Source organism: Coffea arabica, chromosome 9c (assembly GCF_036785885.1).
Source record: "Coffea arabica cultivar ET-39 chromosome 9c, Coffea Arabica ET-39 HiFi, whole genome shotgun sequence".
NCBI lineage: Eukaryota > Viridiplantae > Streptophyta > Magnoliopsida > Gentianales > Rubiaceae > Coffea > Coffea arabica.
In genome coordinates, this window is record NC_092326.1 from 33,079,900 (window position 1) to 33,106,371 (window position 26,472).

General features: G+C 34.2%; 1 pseudogene; it reads right to left on the bottom strand.

Moving 5' to 3' along the window:
* Nucleotides 1–372: 372 nt before the first annotated feature.
* On the bottom strand, nt 373–8,713 carry LOC113708249 (probable inositol transporter 2; annotated as a pseudogene).
* Nucleotides 8,714–26,472: the final 17,759 nt, after the last annotated feature.

Here is a 26,472-nt window from a genome sequence, read left to right on the forward strand (position 1 = left end):
TACGACAGGATACTCAAGAAAGAAATCTGGAAGAATCTTATTTTTGTTTCAAGGATTTTGAAGTATAGGCTTTTGATAATCTTTTTATTTTTTATGTAGTACTTGGTTCAAAGACCTCCCTCGACCACTGATCCAATTTTTTGGTCTTTAGACATCGTTCCTCTCACAGGTCACTCTTTCATCCACAGTAATTAATAGTCGCAGAAGAGCAAGAAAGGAAAAACAGCAAAACAAGACCAATCAAATTTCTATTCCCATCTGTTTAGAGATAATACATCTGAAGCTGGGAGCTTAATTCACAATTATTAAGCCATTAAATAATCGGTAGATCCAACTGCATTCTCAGTTCTTGAAACAACCTCTATTGATGCCTTATTTTTGCCAGACATCTTGGTTCTTATTATCAGGCCTTTTCTCCCAGAACTTCAGCTGCAGAGCTTTCCTTTCTAGTATCTTCTCTATTTCTTCTATTGGAAGACCCTTTGTTTCAGGCACAGAGACCAAAACAAACAACAGGGCTGCGACAGATACCACTCCAAATATAAGGAAAGTCCAAGAAGTCCGAATTGCCTGTGTTAAGGAGATGAAAGACTGGGCCACTATGAGGTTAGAAATCCAGTTTGCTGTTGCAGCTATTCCTCCACAGATCCCTCGGAACCTCAAAGGGTATATCGCAGAGTTGACAATCCAAGGAACTGTACCCATTCCAGGAGAGAAGAATATGATGTTGAGAGCCAGGCCGATAAGGGCTAGCCAACCATATCTACTTGAACATCCTCTCCTGTACCATAACCTGTCTTCTCCACGACAAGCATCCTGAACTGTTTTATCAAACAGGCCCCTGGGAACAGCTGCAAAATAATGAACATTAATTATGATGATAATGATATCCAGAAGTTGCTACAAGTATTGAGACATCTATGTTTAATTTGGACAATCAGCAATTCTCCAGTTTGATTTGCCAGAGATTTTATCTTACTGTACTTTTTGGCATGATCTAGGCATCATGCTTGTCAAGATTGATTTTCTTAACAGCAAATAGTGAAGTGCAGTGCTGTACAAATTTGAATTACTTCTTGTGATTTTTATATGGAAGCCAATATAACACACATATGCATTCGATTATCTTAGCTGTAGTGGAAGCACAAAATCCACAGCTTGGGGAAGAAGCATTTAAGCACTTTGTACAGTCCCAGGAAGCAGATCCAGCAGAATGATAGTCTGGGCAGGTGTACCCTCCAAAATACGTCTCAGCTGCACTAACTGGAGGTGAATTGTAGGGCTGTAATACATCACAGTATTTATGCCCGCAAACTGCTGGAACACTTGAAGACCTACACCAGCTACAAGTCCTCTTCTTACTGTTTTGGTTTGTAATAGTTGAAAAACATTGATCTTCTCAGATGAATCTTTTTCTTTAATCTCTTTGTCAACTGACTCCTTCAGAGCCTGAATTTCAGTTTCAACTTCTTCAGGTGGGTAAATATTTTGCAAGATCACTTCTGCTTCTTCTACTCTGCCCTGTTTCAGGCAAGTGATGTTTGTGGTCATGTCAGTTCTAAAGATTGGAAAAGCACATTTGGGATTTTCAATTTTCGGATGAGAACCGTGACTAGACCTTGCGACATAGCTATCAGGGGGATTCTGGAAGCAGTGGCATCAGAACGAATTGAGATAACGCTGGTATTCCAGCAACTCCAAGCATCCAACGCCAAGTCCCAGGTGCCTATTTCAATCATCAACGAGCATAATTATCTTCTTGATGAAGCCAGGTATGATCAACTTTTTTCATTTAGTAATACTGTAGCAGAAAATTTATGACAATATAATTTAAGTAGATTGGGCTTAACTATCCTGAAAAAAGAAGCAAAAAGAACAGGGATATGCGCCAGAAAAAAATTCTTGAATTTTGTAATTTCTGTACTGGGATTTCTACTCTATAATAAGTCATAGTGTTTAAGTCAAAAACATGAGATGCAGGTATAGCTGAGATGACCTAATTGCGTTATACCATTGCTTTCATAATACGCCAATCAACAATCTTTGATTTTCAAGATAAGAAATTTTGGTTTTTCGTCATACAATAATGTGGCATACCTTGCTAAAGGCAAGATTGATAAGGTAAGACAAGAACTGTCCTGTGATAAGGAATCCATTGGTGCTAACCAAGGCGCCTCTGACCTTAGCTGGTAAAGCTTCTGAGATGTACAGAGGGGAAGTCATTGATGCCATTCCAACCCCTAAGACAACAAAAACTCTGCCAAAAATCAGAACACCTGGTTCGGGGCTGCAGCCATCAGAACTGCTCCAGTGGCGAAGAGGAAATCTGCGGTCAGAATAGCACTTCTTCTTCCAAATCTGTCATTTAACCAGCCTCCAATTGCTGCCCCAATGATTGCTCCAGCAACTGCCATGCTCACTATGCTTTCCTATGGAATAATTATCAACATTTTTCGAATCATGCAAACACATTTCTGATTATTCTTTTGCCAAGGAATGATAGGCAAAAACAATGAAGCCAATGAAACGTGGTTATAATGTTGACACATCTGATCAATTATGCATTGGAACTTTTCTAGTTTGACATAATGAAGAAAACTAAAAGAATTTGATCAAGGAAAATGGACATTTATATATATTAAAAAAAAGTGTGAATCTTAGCTCGTGAAAAAAACGTGGAAAAAAAAATTCTTTTTAGGATTTAAGTAAATCAAAGTCTAAGTTCCATTTCAAGGAAAAGTAAAAGTTATATAACAGGAAAATGCCAAAAAAGTGAGAACTCAATTACGTGGTGAATTCTAATATTTTGAAAGCAACTGGGCTTGTAAACTTCTGCCATAATTTTTCACCATGAACAAAAAAGGTAAGTTTGTTAGGGTGAGAGAATTGTCAAGAAAAGCCTTAGTTTAGTAAATTTATGCACAGAAGAGTACAAAAATGATAAGCAAAACTAGAAATTTGCTTGATGGCATATTTAGTATATTTCAAGTGTTAAATCACTGCTGTGACGGCCCTACCTTCCCCTAGGGCGTACTCCAGGGTTTAGCAGACCGCCTGCCCAACTCTTGTTAAGACTCACTCACGCGTAACTCGAGAAAGATACCACGTCCATAGAGAAGAACTGAAACAACAATCTCAAACTTAACATATATATTGATGTTCAAATCCAGTTACAAGGTTTATACACGCCCAAAACGTTAAAGTATTTACAACCTAAGTAAATCAACCCTAGTCGGGTGTTAGCGCGAGTATAATTGCAAAATCCAAAAACTAGACTCTGCTAGTCTGTACAAGTCTCATGCCTCGCTCGTACCTCCTGTAAGGAAAATAAATGGCGTGGAATGAGTTAAAAATTCAATGAGATTCCAAATAGCAAGTTGACCATTATTTCAAAGTACAAATATCAACGTAGAAAAATAGCGAGCATAACAAGTTCATAAAAGTGAACAATAACACTTCAAGTAGCAAATCTCAAATTGAACGAGTGTAAAGTGCTTTTGTTTTTCAAAAGAAACAATAATCCAATAAACAATAATCATTTCAAAGTATAAGGATACAGATGGCTCTCAAGAGCCAAGTTCCCGTTGTTTCACCAGAGTTTGATCAAATATTAGTTGACACTCTGTCAACTTTGAAGTAAAGTAACCAATTCAATAGTACTTCGCTTAACTCCTATCCGTCCACCATTCAACCCCCTTATTGGGTCCGAACATCAACTAAACACTGATGGTAATACTCAAGTATACTGATTAGTCGAGAAGATAACACTCCACTCGACAATACTAGATACCCATGATTCGTTATCTAATCGACTAAGCTCTTGCCGGCTCGACTCAATTAACTAGCCAGTAGGGTTTGGGTCCCCAAGATGTCGATGAGATAACATTTCCAATCGACTGAATCAAAATAAAAGTACGGAAACGGGAATGAGAGGCACCTCGCACTCAGATTGAGTGTGGTACATACTGCCGCTTCACACTTACAACTCAAGTACAAGTATATCAAGTTAATTGCAACAATAAACAAGTATATACCATATTAGGACAAGTGCGATAAAGTACATTCTTACCCAATCAAACAAATCACATATCATGTATTTACATTGATCAAGTATTGATAACAAGTGTCCAGTTCAATCAGGTATTTGAAAGCACTCACCAAAATATAGTGCTTTTCCAAAATCACGTTCTGGTCCAACTCCTTGGTTGGAGTCCAAATCTGCCATAAAATATCATTGACGAATGTAAAACTCTTTAGAGTTCGAAACATAGGAGTTTCGTTTCAAGAAAATCAAGTAAATGCAACTCGTTTAAGTAGTATCCAAAATACTTATCAAATTTCGAAAAATTTATGCTCGCTATTTTTCTATGTTGATACTTGTACTTTGAAATAATGATCAACTTGCTATTTGGAATTTCATTGGAGTTTTAGCGCATTCCACGCCATTTGTTTTCTTTATAGGGGGTACGAGCGAGGCATGAGACTTGTACAGACTAGCATAGTCTAGTTTTTGGATTTTGCAATTATACTCGCGCTAACACCCGACTAGGGTTGATTTTACTTGGATTGTAAATACTTTAACGTTTTGGGCGTGTATAAATCTTGTAGCTGGATTTGAACATCAATTTATATGTTAAGTTTGAGATTGTTGTTTCATTTCTTCTTTATGGACGTGGTATCTTTCTCGAGTTACGCGTGAGTGAATCCTGGCGAGAGTTAGGCAAGCGGTCCGCTAAACCTTGGGGTACGCCCTAGGGGAAGGTAAGGCCGTCACAGATGATATCAAAGCCGACTCCTGATTCCCATGTGCTAGCAAGGACGTTGGGTCCCCTAAGAGGGGTGGATTGTAATGATCCCACATCGGTTAGGGAGGGAGTTTGGGCTACTTTGATAAGTCTGTAGTAGTCTTTCCCATCTCGACGAGGCCTTTTGGTGAGATAGCCTACGGGTGCCTGTTGTGTTGTCCAACACCGCTAACAACAAAACCCACGACCCCACGGGGTGTCAAACTGTGGGACAATATTATCGAGATACTATTAGAGTTGATATCAAAGTCGACTCTCGACCCCGATATGCCAGCGAGGACGCTGGATCCCCTAAGGGGAGTGGATTGTAATAATCCCATATCGGCTAGGGAGGAGAGTCATGGCCGCTATATCACCTGTTATGAGTGTCCCCTCACCTGATCGAAGCCTTTTGGAGGGGTCCTGGATTTCTTGACTTGCGGGTTTGGGTTCTTCACTTGTTATGGGCTATAATCCCACCTCCAGGAACAAAACCCACGGCCCAATGGGGCGGCTAACTGTGGGACAATATTGGTCAGAGGTGTTAGAGTCTCTAACAGTCTCTCGACAATATTGTCCCACAGTTTAACACCCTGTGGGGTCGTGAGTTTTTTTTTTGGCAGTGCTGGACAACACAACAGGTACCCGTAGGCTATCTCATCAAAAGGCCTTGTTGAGGTGGGAGAGACCACTACAAACTTATCAAAACAGCCCAAGCTCCCTCCTTAGCCGATGTGGGATCATTACAATCCATCCCCCCTTAGGGGACCCAGCGTCCTCACTGGCACATCGGGATCGGGAGTCGGCTCTGATACCACTCCCTATCTAAGTTTATTCACATCATATTCTAGATAAATAACACTAATAAAAACAGAAAATTACAAACCCTAGTTGAAAATTATAAGTTAATAAGCCAAACCATGAAATTTTCTATACAATCCACCACAATCAAGCCATGCTTTACTTAAATTGCAAAATAAGAAAGAAACAAGGGAGGTTTCTAGTATAATACCTCAAAATCTCCAAAATAACTTGTGATACAAGAACTTTCTTCCTCCAAAAAGTTCTACCAAACTCACCTCCAAGCTTTCCCAACGATTGATCAGAGTAGAATCAAGTTTTATGATAATTTTCTCAAGAATCAAACAAGCTCTCAAGTTGGAAAAATGGAAAATTTTCACTCCTCTTTTTCCTCTCTTAAGTCACGACGAAACATGAAGAAAATGAGGTGTTTTTGGTTCTATTTTATAAGATGAAGACTAAGGATAGTCTTGGTCAAAGGTCTTGGTCAAGACTTTGGTTAGATTTTTGACAAGTGGCTTAATTACAAATATTTTCACCAAAATATCTCTCTTTTTCTTAGTCAATAATGGTGGCTGACATAAGAGTTAATTAGCTCAACTAAAACAAGAAAATTAAGGTAATAAAGTAGTATTCAAGTGATGCACTCAATCGGTAACGAACAGTACACATCGGTTCAACCCGTTTTTCCTTATTTCGCACGTACTAGGGTTTTCACTTATAATTCAGTAACTTATTATTATTATTTCTAATCATACACTTAATATCATCTAAAACTCACTCTAAATCACTAAATGTGATACACACTCCGTACCGAATAATTACACTACGAAAAGACGAAAAAACCCTAATTTACCTTAACGATGAAAATAAAGGAAAACCCTTAGTTCTATGATTAATTGTAACTATTGAGAAAGTGAATGAGTAGTAAAGCTAGTATAAAATAATGGATTCCAAATAAAAGGGAATTTTTAAGAAAATATGAGGGATTTTACAAATCTTCACAATTACACTACCAAAATGCACACAAAAACACACACCAAAACCCTAGTATGCACAAAAATCCTAATTTATGCCCTTTCTTTAGAAAAATTATAACTTGAGTTATAACTATCAAAAATTTATATAACTTGACTTGTTAAAAAAATTAGACTTCAAATACTAAGAATCTTTAGAAGACACCTCAAAAAAATTTAGTTCATAAGTTGGTCCAAATTGAGTCATAAGCTACTACAACATTCCTATGTTTACTTGTACAGGGCAGAATTTTCAATCAATTTTGCCAATTTTCTAGAATTTATAGATATTGAATCAAATTCTGAATTTCACATCGTAGGAATCCCTCTGAGTGTAGTTTCAAACGGAACAAACGGAACTCAATTCCGACTTTCCTATACGAAATTATAGCCAATTTTCCAAAGCTAGACAGAGCCTCCTGTGAAAATTTCTAAAATTTCTAACAACTTAACAGTCCCTCGACAATATTGTCTCTTTTCAGGATCCTTAGATTGATTAATAGGGGCTTCACTCTGCTGCTCTACTAGTCGAGTAAGAATATTAGTTATTTGTTGAATTTCCGTTGCTACCTGATCCCTCCTACGGTTTGGGGTCCAGGTTACGGTTCAACTGTTTCACCTCTTTCCTCTCTCGGTTCCCGTACTGGTTCTTGTGCCTGTCTAGTCCCACGGCTACGGCTAGAACTGCGTTCTCGAGTAGTTCCACGTCCTTGACTCCGCCTACCCTCCATACCTTTTTTGAACAATAGCCAATATAAGTATAAGAAAAATAAAGTAGCTATAAAGTTCGATAAAAGCATTTTCAAATCATAAAGTGAAAAATAATAGAACACATTGAAAATAACATACTTTCTTTCTATACATGTCATAGCAATTCACATTTCCTATGGAACATTAACCTCAGGTATTGCTCAAGCACAACACTTAAGCAAAACTCGAAAAAGTATAACCAGGTATGTATACTTGCATACTAAGGGTTCCAATTCTCCCTAATATCATCAATCTATCCCAAGTTCAGACTATTCGCATTCCCTGTGCATTGGCCTTCGCCATCCATACTCATTCTAATATTACTTGAGATATCGACTTATCATAACGGTATCACTCTTTAGTACTCAGGTACAAGAATCCAAATTAAGATAACTTACAACTCGAGTTGGCCAGTCCCTAAGAGTAAATCATCTACTTTTGAGATTCCTACCCAACGTACATATCTAATATCTTAAACAGTGGGCATTCATTCCATACTTAACAAGCTAATCCCCACAGTCTGAGAACCCTCTCCCGGCACAAGCTCGATTAGAGCTCTGATACCATCTCTAACACCTCTGACCAATATTGTCCCACAGTTAGCCGCCCCATTAGGCTGTGGGTTTTGTTTTTGGAGGTGGGGTTATAGCCCACAACAAGTGAAGAGCCCAAACCCACAGGTCAAAAAACTCAGCACCCCTCCAAAAGGCCTCAGTCAGGTGAGGGGACAGTCACAACAGGTGATATAGCGGCCAGGACTCTCCTCCTTAGCCGATGTGGGATCATTACAACTGCATTCTAAAATATCAAACAAAAAATTTTGTTTGGTTTTTATTTCTTTCTTCAAACATTGAATTGAGAGGACAAATAAAGCCATGTAAAGTTGCAAACCAACATCTTTTAACATAATTACACTTGAAATTTTATTTTTTTTCTAAAGAACCAGTTGAGCACAAGGACTTATACCTGTAGAACAGTCTGCTTATCCACAGCCTTGAAGTCATCTCGAATATACAGAAGAGTGCCTGAAATGACTCCTGCACTCCACATTCAACACCAAGAAACTTAGTAGAAACTACAAATAGGAACAAGAGTACTTTTGTTTTCTTTCTTTTTTCTATTTCTCTTTAATCTTTTTTGATAAAGGGATAGCAAGGTTCAAAGAGAAATGCTAAACAGCAGCAAGGCAATAAACATCAAGAAAGAGACATAGAGATTTGAGAGAGTACCTGTATCATAGTAAAATAGCAGTCCACCAATTCCAGTAGAGAAAGCTAAACGAAGAACATAGGGGTTTTTTCTCGCTAAAAGCAAGCAGTCTTTGAACCGTATTGCATCTTCTGGATTTATCCCACCTTCCATATTTCAAACTCTTGTTTGTACTTCGAATATTATCACTAGTACTTAGCTTTTCTCAGTAAAGCAGAAGAGTATAAACTAGAAAGAAAGAATACAAGGAGAGAAAAGGAAAAATGAAGAGGGAGAAGTAGAAGTGATTAAGAGTTCAAGAAAAGTGTAGCTAGCCAGAAGTGAGAGGATATGAAGCAAAGATAGGGGGTGGGAAGTAGTATTTATATAAAGTAGTGGAGAAAAAGGGAAAGGAATTTGAGGTAGTATTGCTATAACTATTGTATGAAAGACACGTGTAGAATGGGTATTGTATTAAAGATTATGGATGGCTTGAGGTGTATGCTGGATTATGGTCACAGAAAAGAATGCCAATTGGATTTCAATTATTTGATAAAAAACAAAGAGAAAGTAAATATGATGTTTTTGATGAATTTGAAAAGCTATCAAGAGACCTAAATTCAAGTGTGACTTAAGGGACTTGGGCAATTGCAGTTAAAGTTGCATGAATTGATGCACTTTTTCACATGATCTGAAATGGTTTCACATATTCTTATTCTCAAATAAATGGTTGATGCACATGAGTAAAATATAAAATTTGAAAATGTATTTTTAATAATTTACACTAGATCTTTAAAAGAATATAATACTTGCATAATTACCTAGTAACATATTATGGAGTATATGTCATTTGAGTCCAACATTGTTTTAATTCTTACCTCATGATTTGTGGTAATTAAATGTAATATTGTTGAATTATGAGAGAATCATGTTTGTGTTTATCCCTCCTGTGTAGATTAATTAGTTGTAATTTTATAAAAAAAAAATAAAGAAAGAAACATATTCAAGGGAAAAAAAGGTTCAAGAAAAGTCTGCATTAATATTTTGTAATTTTGTGATCTATCTCAGTTCAAGAAGAGTCTTCCATTTTATAAGTTTCCTAACCTCATAGCAAGTTATTTTCTAAACAAAGAAAAAAAAACTCATAGCAAGTTACAGTGACAACTAACATTCACTGACGGTAGTGGGTTGCTTGTTATGAATTTATGACTTGAGGATTCCTTTTGTAATTTGGCCAAACCTGAAGGTGCATTTGGTAATTTGGCTAAACCTCTAGGGTGGTAAAAATAATTAAAGGGATAGAAACACCATCAGGTACAGAAGATCCATTGCGTCTCTGAAATGTTTTTGTTCATTGGCTTCGTATTTAATTGGTCATGGCCAAATATCCGACCATTCAGCACTTTATTAATTTGTAACTTGATTTTAATTTTAGATTCATTGGGATAACTGAATTTTTTTACTTAAATTAGAAATTTGGATCTTACCAACTAGACAAAATAGATGTTCTATGCAATATTGACTAGCGGATGAAAATTATCTTTTGTTAAAGCTAAACATTAATGCATAGATGTTGTTACATCCTTTAGAGGCAAAAATGCAAATTCTAAGCAAATTTTTGCCAGTGCAAAGTGATCCTTTAGAGATTTTTTTTTTAAAAAAATGAGGAAGGCAGAAGCTATAAGCCCAAAATTTTAGATCTTCTTAGCTTATTTACCTCTTTTTTTTTTTAAGTTCCAACAAAGAAGAAATGAGATTTAAGGAGCAGGCAAAAAGAAGGAGATTTGAATTCAAAATCTCTGTACCTTGAATCATTTATTTGCAAAAGAGAATCTGCGACAATGGAATAATGTTGCTTATCTAAGATAGAATAATTTTGCTTGTTTTTAGATCACACATTTGCAAGCGATGCCATACTTTGGATAGAAATTGGGTAATGTCGAGTTATTGTTTATGGACCATAGGACATCGGCATCCATTAACATGTTTTTCCTTTCAATTTTCTATTTATTTATTTTCCTTAGAAATAAGCATGAGAGTTCTTGACAATTTTTTGCCATGGAATATTTATTGGAAAATCATTTTCTGTCGTTCAAGTTATTGTTCCAGTCTTCTAGAATCAGTATCTCTAAGTATAGAATTTCTATCTAATGTTTCAACTTTCAACTGTGAATTGAATTAGGGTTCAAACTTAGAAGTTCTGCATGAAACTATTACAAGTAAAATTAAGAGACAAAATGCATATCAGGCAATTTTGGTAGCACGGGCCAATTTTGTTAAATAATTAACCTTTGGAAGACTCAGGAGATGAAGTAAGACCAAACTCATAAACTTATTATCCTAGATCGGAACAAATTGATAGGATTCCCTTTTTTATGTTCCCTTTCATACCTTCAGAAAAGATTGAATCTTTGACCTCTTCTTTGTTTAGTGAGATAATACCCAAATCTCAAGTTGGCTCAGTCATCTTTCTTATGGGCCTCTTAAATTCTCTCCTTTCAAGCATTAAAGACTTGTTTCCTCTAGATTTTTCCCCTATTTGCTGATTTCTTGAGATATAAATTAACTTTTGACTTTTTTTTATAGAAAAGATTATTTCATTCAATAAATCTATAATGACAGAAAATACATCAAATCAAATGTGATATAAATCTACTTTATAGCTATTTTTATAATTTGCATATAACTCCAATGTCCAAGCATTAAATCAACTCTGACAAATGTGTGATATACTGATATGACCCCTCACTTTTGTGGATTTGGGGCAGGGACGGTCATCAGACGGACCGTCCCTGAGCAGTCCTCTCACAAAAGAAAATGAAAGGACTGCAATGGACCACATCATGCAGGCTTCAGTAAGGGCTAGAACGGCACTGTGTTGAGGAGAAACGGGAAAAAGAAAAAGAAAAAGAGTTGATGGACCGTTTCATGAAGCGTTGGTCCGTTACCGCCCAAATAAATCCTCAAAATGAAAAGCTAAGTCGCACTCCCTCCAAAATAATTGTCCATATTCATTGATGCAAAATTCTACAAAACAGAGCAAGAAAGAAAAGCAAAAGAAAAATAACATTGCAGAATTGAAAATTGCCAGGTAGTATACAAGGGATAGCAAGAAGTAGTAGAAATAGAGTGGCTGCGAAGGAAAATCACGGCGAGGAGAAGCAATAAGTAGTGGCAGAAGGAGAGAGTTTAGGATTGGTACTCAAATATCAAAGGGCTTGAGAAAGGTGAACGGGAATTGTGGAGTACAAGATTGGGAGATCCGGAGAAAAGATAAAACAGAAGAAACACAGGTAAGAAAATATCAATGGTATCAGATAAATTGTGGATCGATTTGACTTGTAGTTATCTTTTGTTGTATACATCGTTGTGAACAAATGGGCTGATTATACTTGTTGCAGTTTTGGTCGAAATAATTGTTTAATACAGTGAAAAATGGATAATACACTAAAACCTTCGGTTGCACATAATAGGTATTATAATTACCAACATGGGGAAGAAAGGTATTAAAAATTTACCACACCAAGTGCTTGCAAAATTGTGTGCATGGGTTGGGGATTGTTATGGTTATTGTGCATGAAGTTGGTATAGATTTTGTTACATAACAGTGGCTGAGTGGAGATTAAACATGATATGGGCTTTTAAGATGGTACACACTATTGAGGGAGACATACAAAGTGAAGTGAAATGGTTACAAGATATTTCATTTAAGGGCGCCATAGAAGAGAAGATTATAATGCGCTAAGTAGGAGAGAAGGTTATAATTTGACAATGGCAGGTAGAAGTATGCCAAACTGTGTAGTTTGGCATACTCAATGTGGAAACAAGTTTACAAGTCTTGATAAATATTGTGTTTGCACATCATGTTGGACAAATCATTATGCAATGAGTCACTAGTGACACCTTCAGAATGGTGTGTAAAATTGCCCCAACAAATGATGAAATTGCAAAAATGTGATTGTCACTCCACTGGAATTGTATACTAGCGCAGTGCTTAGATAGACAAGTTTATTGCATGGAACTGAATAAGTAGGAAAGTAGGTTATAATTTGACAATGTGTGGCAGAAGAAATAACAAATTGTGAAATTTGGCATACTTAGTGTGAGAAAACGGTTACGAATCCTGTTAGTTATTGTGGATGCACATCATGTTGGATAATTGTCACATGCAGTGATTCAGTAGTGACAGTATTAGAAGTTTTGTGTAAAATTGGCTGAACATACATTGAAATTGTTCTACGGTACTTCATTCGTATTGTTGAATACCATGGTAAATGAAGGAGAAGTTAATTGCATCGAACTTGATAGGTAGGAGAATAGATTATGATATGACTAAATTAGGCACAATTAATAAGAAATTTTGCACGGTGGCAAATAAATTGTGAAAAGAAGATTACTAGTATAGTAATTATTGTGGTTGGACACCATGTTTGATAGTTGTTATACACAGTAGGTCAGAAGTGACAGTAATAGAACTGCTCTGTAAAATTACAACAACATAGTGTAAAATTGCTTGCCCCCGTGTGGTACTTTATTGATATTATATAATAGCATGATAAATAGAAGAAAAAGTTGATCCCAAGCAAAACCTGATAGGTAGGATAACATATTATGTTGATTAGTGCTAGTTGGAATAAATAACAAACTGTGAAGAATAACTTACTCAATGTGGAAAAAATGTTACAAGTTGTACTATAACTAGTGTGACTAATATTTGAAACTTATATATTATGCTTAGCAATACTTCATCATATATTATTCGTGTGGTTGGAAATGAAATTTTGGAACTGAAGTGCAATTTATTTGTAAAAAACATTAGTTTACATGGCAAGAACGCGATCAAGAAGCTCACGTCAGGAAACAGAGAGAGAAGAACTAACTGAAACAATTGGTGAAACAGAACACGAGGCACCACCCAAATCATTGAATTGGTAAGTGATCAGTGCTTGTGTATGGTCATGACAGGTTGGATTTGTTTTTATTATAATGCATTAGAATGTTGATGATGCAGGGGCCGGATGAGAAGGAAAGAGCCAATAAAAGGAATGATCGTTTAGGTAGAGAGGAAGAAATGCAGACAGTAGGAACAAGCGAGGTCGCAGAACTAGTCCCACCATTGAATCCATGGATGAAGTTCATGTAAGATCATTGAATTTGAGGAAAAAATAATGTTACTAAATAACACAAATAACTTTAAAACTTTGAATGTGGACAGGAAAGAGTATCAACGCATGGTTTCGGCGAAAGATGTTAAGGCAACAGAGGTATATTGGCCTAGCAAAATAAAAACTGCAATAATTCAACTGATGGTCAGGCTAAGAAAAAAATAGTGAAACGAGCAATTATTTTGGGTTTAGTTTAACTTGCATTTTGACTTTGTTTATTCAATGAAATAAAATGACATTGCCCGTGTAGCATACAATAAGTTGAGTGAGGAAGATGTGAGGAAGCGAAAGGAAGAGTATTTGAAAGAGAAAAAAGAGTACGAGAAAGAAATGGAACGTCTTGGAAAGCTGATAGTGTGAAAAGCACGGGTTCGGATTTAGATAAATACACGTCATAATTCGTCAAACATTTCATGAAACTCTATTCGTATCTAATGCATATATCTAAAAAATAGTGTAGAATCAAAACTCATGCATCTCATTGCAAGCTGCAGTGGGTGTGTAATTTTATCTATATGACTAATACTAATTTGCCTATAAGCACCTTACACGAAGTGATTTATGAGGTACAATCAATTTACAAGAATGTATATTATGTTAGATGTTACTTACTTGACCGTGTATATTTATAAAAGGTAGTGCAATGATACGCATAAATTTAGAATGGTTATTTAGCCCTTTGATCAATTTGTGCATCTTTCTATTGTAGATGTGTAATTTTACTTGTATGATAATCATTATTTGTCTGTGAATACCTTATACGGGATGGTCTATGAAGTACAATCCATTTACAAAATTGTACATCATGTTAGGTGTTAGTTACTTAATTATATATGTATGTAAAAGGGAGATTAGATATAGTGCAGAAAAAGTAGTTACGTGAGTTGAAATAACTCGATCATACCTCATGACCGTAAACTCCACAAACATCCATGCATCTTGTTGTCTCAATATAACCATAACTATTGACTTGCCATATTCATTTTGGAATGTAATAAATACGGTTGGTGAATACGTCTCTGTTGCATGCATAAGCATAGGTGTTTGTCTCAAACCTACTATGGGGAGCTTTTGCCCCATTTCATATTCTGTGATGAGTTCATTATATCTCTTTTTATCAACCACCTGATTGAAATGTCTAAAGAACTGTACAAGGTCATGATTTAGTTTCAAATGATTTTTAATTGTCGTATTTAGCCTTTCGCTAAGTTGGGTGCTTCGCATTCCCGCGGTCCATTTTTCTTTTATCATGCATCTTGCCCATTTATCACGAATTCGATACAACCCTAAAGGCCATTCATTATTTTCAAGATTATGTTTCTTCACCATCGCCTCCCACACTCTGTTGAATTGTTCCATTTCATCAATCTCATATATGCAGGCACCAAACATGTATGGAAGGTCACTATTTTTCTTGCAGTGATTGCCAAGATATTTAAAAAAATTACGCTTTATGTGAAACGTATATAGACTGTGAAATGTTTGGGGGCGTGACAAGTGAAAGAGCAGCTGCCATGGAGAACAACATTTCTTTTGGGGCATGTACAACTTTGTACGTTCTTAGTTACAACGTTCAAAGTTTGAGATCAAAGAAAATGCATGTTCAAATTACTATCCTATGGAGAACAGTATGAAATGACATAGGAAGCAGTTGTTAAAGTTGATACCACAAACCATTTACTATGCATGGTCATAAACAGGTACCATGTTAAAAATTACCTCTTTGGTATCTCATCCTTATATATTTTGGCAGTAAATCCTTCTTTTCATCCAACCTAAAAGCAATAGGTGTTAGCATAGTCATGCAACCCACAAATGAAGGATCTCATACAAACTCACAATAAAAAATTTGGTAAAAAAAAATGAAAAGTATCGTTTACTCCAACAATGCCCTAAGGAGGTACGAAACACCAGACGGGAGGCAACTAGTTGTAACGTATTGTAACATATACCTAACTGGTTGTAACCCATTTTGTACTGTTTGTTCTTCATTTTTGTTGCATTATAAAACGTAGTTTTAACATTACAATTAGTTGTCCAAAGAATGATTTTCTTGTGCGAAATTATAATGCTACAGGTGCTCGTGTGGTTACTTAATCAAGTTATGAATGTAACTAAATCTATACACTATTCAAGTGCCTGTGATACATCCTATCAATGCTATGATAAAATCGGCAAGAAAATGTAAACCATATGGCCTCAATGGTAATTTTTTATAAAAATATCAAAATAATAATTCAAATTTAGCATCATAACAAAATAATAACAAATGTAAACCTATTGTAAAAATGTTACTCAATTTTCTACTGACTTTATAATTTTCTAATAATTTTATACAACCCAATACATACTATTAATGACTATTAACACAGGACGCGATTATAATTGTAACCCACTTGTCTAAATTTGAAAAAAGAGTGAAACATCAATGGTGCCTGTACAACCTCCTGAATAAGTTGTAACAGATTATTAACAGCTAGTAACTGAACATATGCAGCATTCCCAAGTTGGGTCAACCAACTTAATGTGTAGTTAAAAAATTATAGGTACATATCATTCATCAACCTGCTTCTCGGGGGAGGTGACGTCAACAGTTAGTTGTAATCCCTGGGTGTTATTTCTTTTCTGAAAGAAACAACGATGTAAAATCATCTAATACAGTTAATGGAACATACGGTTAATGATATATGATGTCCAAGTTCCCAATTAACAATACTACATAAACATGTGTTGTAATGATAAAAGCTTGTCACCTAGGTGATGATGAAAATACATGATATGCATCAATATTACAGTGTGTTGAAATTGCCGCACACTCCTACTTCATTATATAATATAAATATCAGCTGTATATAAATCATTAGCAGTACCTATATTGCTCAGTTAAAAGCTAAATTAGACTACACATTATAACAAAAATAATATATCAGACCATTAAAATATTTCTGACAGAGTTATGCTTGGAAAAAATAGAAAATTTGGATGTATCCATTTTGTAGGGATAGTAGCAGGAGGCCTCTGATTAGCCAAACAGTGGACATTTGGATAATACAAAAATAATATGTCATTAAAGCGAGTATATGTTAACTACATATATGTATGCATTAGGAACGTTCGGATCCCCATTATTATAATAAATAGAAAAGTAGCTGTGATTGGGAATAACAAAGTCTTTATTTTTCCTACTAAATGTATGCATACCATTTCACTTTATTCGATTTCGGAAGCAATAGTGTTTGGAGGGCCATTTACTGATTGACTTATTGAATGCGTCTAAAAGTTTTGAAAGGCCAAACAATTATATAAGAAAACAAAATAGGTATATGAGAATGGCAAGCCAAGTGTAACAAATTTATCACATAATGTAACATCAATGTAACTAATTATTATGTTAGAAACATCCAAATAAGAACTAAAACCATGACCATTTTATACTAACCAAAACCGAGTTAATAGATGAGCGGCATCCCATAAACATGTGTTCATCAAATAAAATCGATGTCGGCTCCGATCTGAGACCTGTATTATTAACAGGACAATAACATTATTTTATAGTGAATAGTACCTAAACTTTAGTTAACAGTACAACGATAACATTATTTTAGTATAAATATTTATCATCATAAAATTGGATCCATACCGTAGTCTATGTAGTCCTTGACAATCGAGATTTTTTTTTTAAATCTATCAAATTTATCGACCCAATTTTGAAAATAATGCAGCATACTATCTGCTTCTCTATATGTCAGGCTCCTTTCCCGTCTTGTACGAAAATATCGTTTAAGGTCATCCCGAGTATATTCCACATTACCCATCCCATCTACCTCCTTTCCTATAACCTCATGACTCTGTTTTAATGAAAACCCAACATCCTCGCTTATTTGAAATCCTTGAGCCTCACTCACTTTTCTTTATGACGGGATCATGTGCGAACATTGAGCAATGTGCAACTCACGGTTATGCTCTAAGACAAGGTCATGTACACGGTACTTCATTGTCCCTCTAAGCAACACGATAACCATTTTAACTCCACACCCTGTTTTCATCAATGCTTGTGTTCTCTTTGACATCACATCACCTTCGTACTTGCGTTTCACACATTCCTTGCAACAACTATATCTCCTAGACATGGTCACATCGTCTTTGGTTTTATTTAGATATAGTCTTTCCGTACGTTAAAATCCATTTTAAAGACACATTTGTTGCAAAACTTGTAAGCATATTCTTCACTGCTGAACTCCATTCCTAACTCAGGGGTCCCATCTTCTACCAATTTGTTGCAATCCATTACTTCTGCTCCTACCAATTTTGCATCAAACACCTTAATTTGCAACAGTTCATGAATAGTATGTGCATAAACAACAATATAAATGTATATTACCATTCACAATGTGTTATATTACACACATTACTCGTATACCAAATCCTATTATTACGCTTATCAAGATAATTAATGATTCACATAACTTTATTTTTACTCTAAGATAACGGCATTATTTATGTACAAATACAACTCTATGTACACTAAATTATACGGACTGTAATGTGTTGGTCACACGATGTAAGTATATTTTAACTGTATGTACATCCACTCTGGCGATTATATTTAGGTTCTAGATACTTTGTTTCATTGGACCTTATGTCATTTGTTACTGATACCCACCTAAACCAACTCTGTATTTTATACTATTTCTATATTTTGAGGGCCAAACAAGCATTTTGTAATATATTTTTTACATCATGTAATTTACTTACAACATCAGGTACACCTATTTATTATTCACATATATGTCTTTTCCCTTGCTTCATCTTATTTAACTCTACACCTCCATTTTATACACGTTGCATGGTCAGCAGAAGGACAAACTAAGATTGTGTGATGAGCATGGACCAACTATTGGATGCATAATGATTCATATCAATTGTAATACTGTGACTATAACCTATAACTTATTTACAACAGGATGTACATTCATTCACTTATTAAATGTGACTTTGTTTCTCTTCTCTTTCTCTCATTCCGCTCAACGCTTTACTCGATGTAATACCCCTACGTCTTTGGATAACTACTCTTCTATTGTAATGCATCACTGAAAAGCTGCATGCTCACACACACACATACGGTACAACTTCACTATTCTTCTATTATTTCATTTTATGTCTTTACTGAATCTAACATTCAGAAAGTTGTTGGTATAAGATTCACAAAGTTGCTGACATAGTTCAATCACATTACCTTGCCCCGTTGAGCGCTTTATGTTTCACTGAACTCGGACAGCGTAGTTGCTTTTGCTATTAAGTTGCACGAAAAATGGCGGGCAACGTGAGATAATGAATTCCCTCTTTAATTCGCTTCTACCTTGCCACCTGCCTTTCACGCATTACTCATAAAATTTCCTACCAACTTTGGCCTTCTTTTACTGCACTCTTATTGCACTATTTGCCTTCTTCCTTCTTCTTCTATTGGCATACCCCAACTCTTCTTTTGATATCAGATGAGTACATTCACATACCAAGCCCGCTTTCTTCTCTCTATTTTATTTTGTGCCGCCAATTCAAATTTTTAACTTCGTTTTCAAAATTTCAATTCTTCTGTTTCCTCTAAACGAAGTCCGTTAGGGATATATTTTTGCTTTGGTGGAACGGCGATATATTTTGCCATCAACACAAGCATTTGATGTGGCTTATTGTGCTCCATTTGGTAGGTCTTGTGAGGGGACTGTTTAGGAGCTGTCCATCTAATGACCGCTTCTGCCCCGTATCCCACTTTTGCCAGGAGAGCTTACATAAATTTGTTTGCATTCAGAAACTGTCATTGAGGCCGAAGAAAGAATGCAACTGTTTCGAGAAACTGTATAAATAACAAACTTGGAAAAAAAGTATAAATAACGAGTAGTTGAAGTTTCTGAAAATTTTATAGTTGTACATAAATGATTTCAACAATCTATAATTCACAAATTTATGTAGAGTCAAATACACTAACTTCTGCTGAAATATTCTTAACTATTGGGATTAATTCCACTTTTGTTTCCCCGATTTTTCTCTTTGCACCTAAAATTTTACTTTGGATATTTTTCATCTTATAGATATAAAAGTTTCCCAAATCACCTCAGCCTGCTGATTTTAGCACTCTAGTGCCATGTACTATCAATTTTTTTGGCACATTACTTCTAACAAATCGAAGTTTTTTTTTCAACTAGTTTTGACTAAAGATACTTCAGTATCCAATTTGCATATGTTACAAGCGTGCTTCTATTCAGTTAGATGTACAGAAGTCTATTCATTTCAAATATTGTTATCAAAATTCATTAATGTAATAAGTTTGGTAGTATAGGGTACTAAAGTGTTAAAATCGATAATTTTGAGTGGAAAATAGAAGTTGGTGGTGTTTAAGAAATTTCTAGTTGCGTGTATATTAACTTATTGATATTTCACCAAATATTAGTGTGTGTGTGTATTAAATTATAGAAATTTCACCACAAACTAGTATTTTCCTATAGATGGTGCGCATTAAATTATATTACAAGTAATACTACCAAAAATTAAATAACCAGAATTATGAAAAATAACAAATTCTCAAACATATAATTATTGCAGTGGTAATTTCATACTGTCAGAATCTATATCTGAATACAACATTAGATTGGTTCAAACGCATTAAGATGTCAATGAACATTACTCATAGCTGATTGATAGCTCATAGCTAGTCTGGATATTTGGCAATGGTGGGCATAGAACGTGTAATTTAAAATATTGATATTTATTTTTTTCAGAAATTAAGTGACATTATTTTGGCCACGTTCCAAATTAGAAAATTTAATGAAATAAATGGAATAGATGGTATTATATTGTTTCATTCCACCAATCTTACTTCTAATTCTTCATTATTTAGGTCATTTTGTTGATTGAGCTCCACCTATGTAGATGAAATTATGTCTAGGTTTCCTGCACAAAATAACTGAAAGTGTTGTTTTCACCATTTTCTCCACCAACCACGCCAACCAGACGAAATTAACTAAGGTGTTTTTCTTTCCTTTTTTTTTTTTTTTGCTTAAACTTGAGTTTCCTGCTTCAGGGACTTTCTAAGATTATAGTTTTGGATCTTGAAGAATAGGCCATCGGGTCCAGAAAATTTTTTTTTGGGGTAAGATGATATATGTAGGACCCATGGCTTGAAGTATCTAAATGAAGGAAGTACCAAAAGAATTTATAATTAGGAGTTAGACTGTTGATGTATGCTTAAAACCCTAATACCATACTCAATTAGAAGGGATATTAATTAAGTAATCGTGAGATTTTTATTTGATTTTCACGCCTCCTCATTCCCCCTTCCCTTGTAAAGATTAGAATTCTCCTTGAACAAAAAACAAAAAGACTAAAACAAGTTTAATGTATGAAAGTGAATGCTTAAATAGTTTAATAGTAAAATATAAACAAATCCTTTTCTTAATATATATGTGTGTGTACATGTATAGACAAATCCTAATATATGAAGAGACGTTTATATTTGTTATGCCAAACTTTGTCCATTGTTACGTATGGCTTAATCTTCTAACAATATTGAATAAAGATACTTGTCCAATTTTTTACTCCAAGTCACACTTTGATACAAGAGGATTTGTGCGTAAATTAAATTTATGGCTTCATACTCAATCGGCACAGTCGGTATTGAAGATTCTCACTATGAATAATCCTGTAATCCTGTACATGTGCTACAATCTTGGCTTATGGTGTCTTGGAATACATGATAAAAGATTCTATGGGGAGTTTTGCTAGCGCATTTCCAAAATCTATGAGGTATTTTACATAGTATTTTGGAGTCTTTAGTGTTGAGAAAGTATCCTTTCTTGATATTACGGCAAAGTGTAAATACAAAATACAACTCGTATGATTTTTGTTTTTGTCTTGTCCTATGTAGTAATCTGACTTCTTTAACAGAGGAGCTAATCAATAACATACAGTAATTATATTAATTTAGTAGAAAGGACATTTTTGTTACTCCAAAGGAGATGGCATTCATTGGCCTGGCTGGAAACTGTGGATCTAGTTGAATAGCTGTTTTTTCTATTGTGAAACTTGTTAGGTTCATGAGTAGGATTGCAAACGATTCGAACTACTCGCGAGCGGCTCGAGTACGAGCTCGGTCAACATCCTCAAAAATACTAAGTTCGTTAGTTCGCGAGTGGCTCGCATGCTCGATTATATATATAATTTTTTATTTTTTATTTTAATTTTTTTCATATATATCCATAATAATTTATTATTTATTAAGAAAAATTTATTATTTTATTTATTTTTTAAAAATAAAATAAATTTTAAAAAATTTTTAAGCTCGAACTTGATATTTTGAGTTCGTCAAACTCCAACTCAAGTTCGAGTTTTGTAAAATTAAATTGAGGCTGGACTTGATTAGGTCAAAAATTGACTCGACTCGACTCGTTTGCACCCCTATTTATGAGTAAAGGATTTTGTCTCACATTAGTTCGAAAGATAGAAAAAGAGTACTTAATATGTAAGTGTTATGAAATAACTACAAGTGTGGATGTCCCTTTGTATTCTCAAGAGAATTAATTCTTGATTTATTGCTACATTATGTATAGAAGTTATAATCCATAAATCTATTCATGTAGTAGAGAAACCGTTTCATAGGGTTCTTCGTATTCTTGTAGTAATGGGTGTTTAACATGATTGATGTACCTTTAATCTTGTAGTACCTATATATAGAGGTATATTGACACCTTTTGGGAGGACTTTTTGTATTAGTTGGAATATAATAAAATCACTCTCCATTCCTCTACTTCTTTTTCTAATATCTCCATTCATACTATAGTAGTTTATTTTATTAGTTTTACAACACGTTATCAGCACAAGTCTCTACTTCTGAGTAAAGGTAAAACACGAAACTCTGTCGAGATTCTGCTAGTGTCAAATCAACTATTGAATATTTTCTCAAACAACTCTTGACTACTTATTGAGGTAAATCTCTGACCTACAAACTTATTTTAATTTCTTATGGCTAACATTTGAATGATCGAAAAATACAAGCGTCTACTGCTGAGCAACCACTAAACTCAAACATATACTGTTTGACATCTTTGAGGTAATATTTCTCCTTTTAATTCTACTTATTTATCTTTAGAATTATTTGTTATAGATACTTATATTCTAATGCAATGAGTTTTGGAGATGCTATTATAAAAAATCAATTATGTTTGAGGATTCACTTGTCCTTTAAAATACTTAAAGAAAAAGATTTGACCACCAGAAAATGGTCATTATTTCAAAACCTGGTATGATAAATTTACTTATGGCTGTAAGTACAAAATTTTGCTATGTTTAGAATTATTTCTTAATTGAAAATAATATTCTCTACATATTTCTCAAATATGCTCTTCTAGTAGCAATATTGAGAGAAAATTTGAGAAGTGTTCTGTACTTATTGCATGCTAGTTCTAATCCATTCCCAAAAGTGAATGCAATTAAATTTCAATTTACTAGTTATGGTTGCTGCCATGACTATGATTTTGATAAATATGTATTTTACTATGACAAGAGAAAAAGTTATCACTTGAAGTGGAATAATAATGATAAGGATAAGAGAGTAAGGACCTTAAAGATAAATGTCCCGAAGTACATTTGACGAATCAAAATTATAATAGCATTTTCTCATGGCAAATTTCTTTAAACGCCCTCAAGGTGTATGATGATTGATTTAATTTATGATAATAATTGACTTTTCTTTGTGAAAAAAAATGGATGTTAAATATTTGGGATCAAAGGATTATGGTGATGATATTTGTCCCATAAGAATTATGGCGACAATAATATGTGTCTCATTAATAATTACTACTATATACACTATTTTCTAACAAAAGAGATAAATACAATCAGTGGTAGTACTTAAGTGATTGAAAGCTCCATAAGAGCCACTGCTATATTTCTTTTTGTAGGAGAAAAGTTTATGATTAATAAAGCATTACTTTTTACCATGTCTCGAAAAATTTATTGAATTTGAATAGCCGTCGAAATGGATATCAAATTGAGATATTAAATGAAACAATAATAGAGATCATGTTTAGAAATCAAGTGAGATAAAGGTTAATTATATCATAATAATCATTCGAGAGAGAAATAGTTATCGATATAGTTGTCTTTGTTCTCATTTGATTTATAATCATCACCTGCAGTGAACCAGAAGTTTACTAATTACAATGGATATATGATTTGGTAAAAGTAAGAATATTTGAGAGTCGACAAGTATTTATACATACCCCCTTTATATTATATATGGCTCCAAAAGAAATTTAAAATTTATGTTGGGTATGAATCACTTTTTACGATTAAATATTGTAAAATATTGATGGATAATCTATTAAATGATTTATTTATTCTGATGAACTATGATTCCCGACATTAAGGGGAGGAAAAATCAACCGAAAGGAAATCATCTGAAAAATTGGATTTCCTTAATTCTCATACAAAATAATGTGAACTAGAAGTTCAAGAAATTTTTCATTTGTAAAAAGTTGCAAATCAATTGTCAAATATATTTATCGACTCCAGAAGAGTCATTAAATTAACTATTCCTACAGAAAAGACTCTGATTAAAATTGATATCCCTGAAGGACATGCACAAGTGTTACAAATAAATTTAACACTGGCCTACCTAAATAAGGTATAAATTGATTTCAAATATCTCCGAAAATTAAATAAATATTATGACAAAATTTAACCTCTTGAAGAGTTCGCTCTTGAAGAGCCAACTTCTAAAGAGAATGAAATTATAGAAAATTTAATTGGAATCCAATGAAATGTAGCACTTAATATTATAGAAGTTGATGAGAATTATGAATTTAGATCGGTTGATGAATGTCGGTATAGAAATGATTGGCCAAAATGGAAAAATGCAATTCAATCTGAATTGGATTTATTAGTTAAAAGAAAAGTTTTTGGACCTGCAGTCCAAACACCTGAAAGTGTAAAACCAGTAGGATATAAATGGGTATTTGTGAGAAAAAGAAATAAGAAAAATGAAATTGTGAGGTATAAAGCAAGACTTGTAGTCCAAACATTTTTACAAAGGTTTTGATTTGATTATGATGAAACATATTCACCTATAGTGGATGCTATCATATTTAGGTATCTTGTGAGTTTTGCAGTACATGAAAACCTAGATATGTGTCTAATGAACGTTGTTACTGCATATTTATATGAAAATCTTGAAAATGATATTTATATGAGAATTCTCGAAAGATTCAACATGCCTGAAGCATGTAAATCAAATCCTAACAATATTTATTGTATTAAATTACAAAGGTTTTTGTATGGGTTCAAATAATCTGGACGTATGTGGTATAACCGCCTCAATAAATGTCTAATTAAAGAACGTTATACCAATGATCCAAATGTCCATGTGTTTTTATCAAGAAAAATGGGTCAAATTTTGAGATAATTGTTGTATATGTTGATGAGTTAAATTTGATTGGAACTCTTGAAGAGATTCAAAATAGTATTGAATATTTGAAAAAAGAATCAAAGATTTTGGAAAGACAAAATTCTGCCTTGGTTTACAAATGGAGCATTTGAAAAGTGAAATTTTTGTTCATCAAACTGTTTTATATCCGGAAGGCATTAACTCGATTTTATATGGATAAGGCACATACATTAAGTATCCAAATGGTCGTCAGATCATTAGATTCTAATAAGAATCCTTTTAGACCGCGAGAGGAAGATGAATAGATATTTGGTCTTGAAGTACCATATCTCAGTACAATTGATGCATTAATGTATCTTGCTAATTGTACAAGATCTGATATATCATTTGCAGTGATTTATTAGCAAGATTTGGTTCCTCGCCCACAAGACGACATTAGAATGGTATTAAATATATTTTTTGCTATCTCCAAGGAACAGTTGATCTTGGTTTATTTTATTCAAATAAATCCAAATCTAAATTGGTTGGTTATGCTGATGTTGGGTATCTATCTGACCCTCATTAAACAAGATCTTAGATTGGTTATCTATTTACATATGAAGGTACAACCATTTCTTGGCGATTTACAAAGTAATCATTAGTCGCCACTTCATCGAATCATGCTGAAATAATAGCAATTCATGAGGCCAATCGAGAATGTGTTTGGTTAAGATCAATGATCCACTATATCCGGAAGAGTTGTGGGTTATTTTCCAAAAAAGAAAATCCTTCAATTATATTATATGAAAATAATGCAACTTGTATAGACCAATTGAAAGGAGGATATATTAAAGAAGATAGGACGAAATACATTTCATCAAAATTTTTTTTACTTATGATTTACAAAAGAATGGTGAAATTGATGTGCAACAAATCCGATCAGATAATAGTTGACAAAATTTATTTACCAAGGCATTGCCAACTGCAACATGTGAGAAATTGATGAAGAATATTGGAATGCGACGATTAAAAGATCTCAAATGCTATTTGTATCAGGGAGAGAAATTAATATACAGGAATAGTGTACTCTTTTTCCTTTATTAGGGTTTTTGTCCCGATGGATTTTTTCCTAATAAGGTTTTAACGAGGCATATTCTTTGTGTAATGGACATCCAAGAGGAAGTATTATGAAACAACTACAAGTGTGGATGCCCATTTGTATTCCCAAGAGGATTAATTCTTGATTTATTGCTACATTATGTATAGAAGTTACAATCTATAAATCTATTCACGTAGTGGAGAAACCGTTTCATAGGGTTTTTCGTATTCTTGTAGTAATGGGTGTTTAATATGAT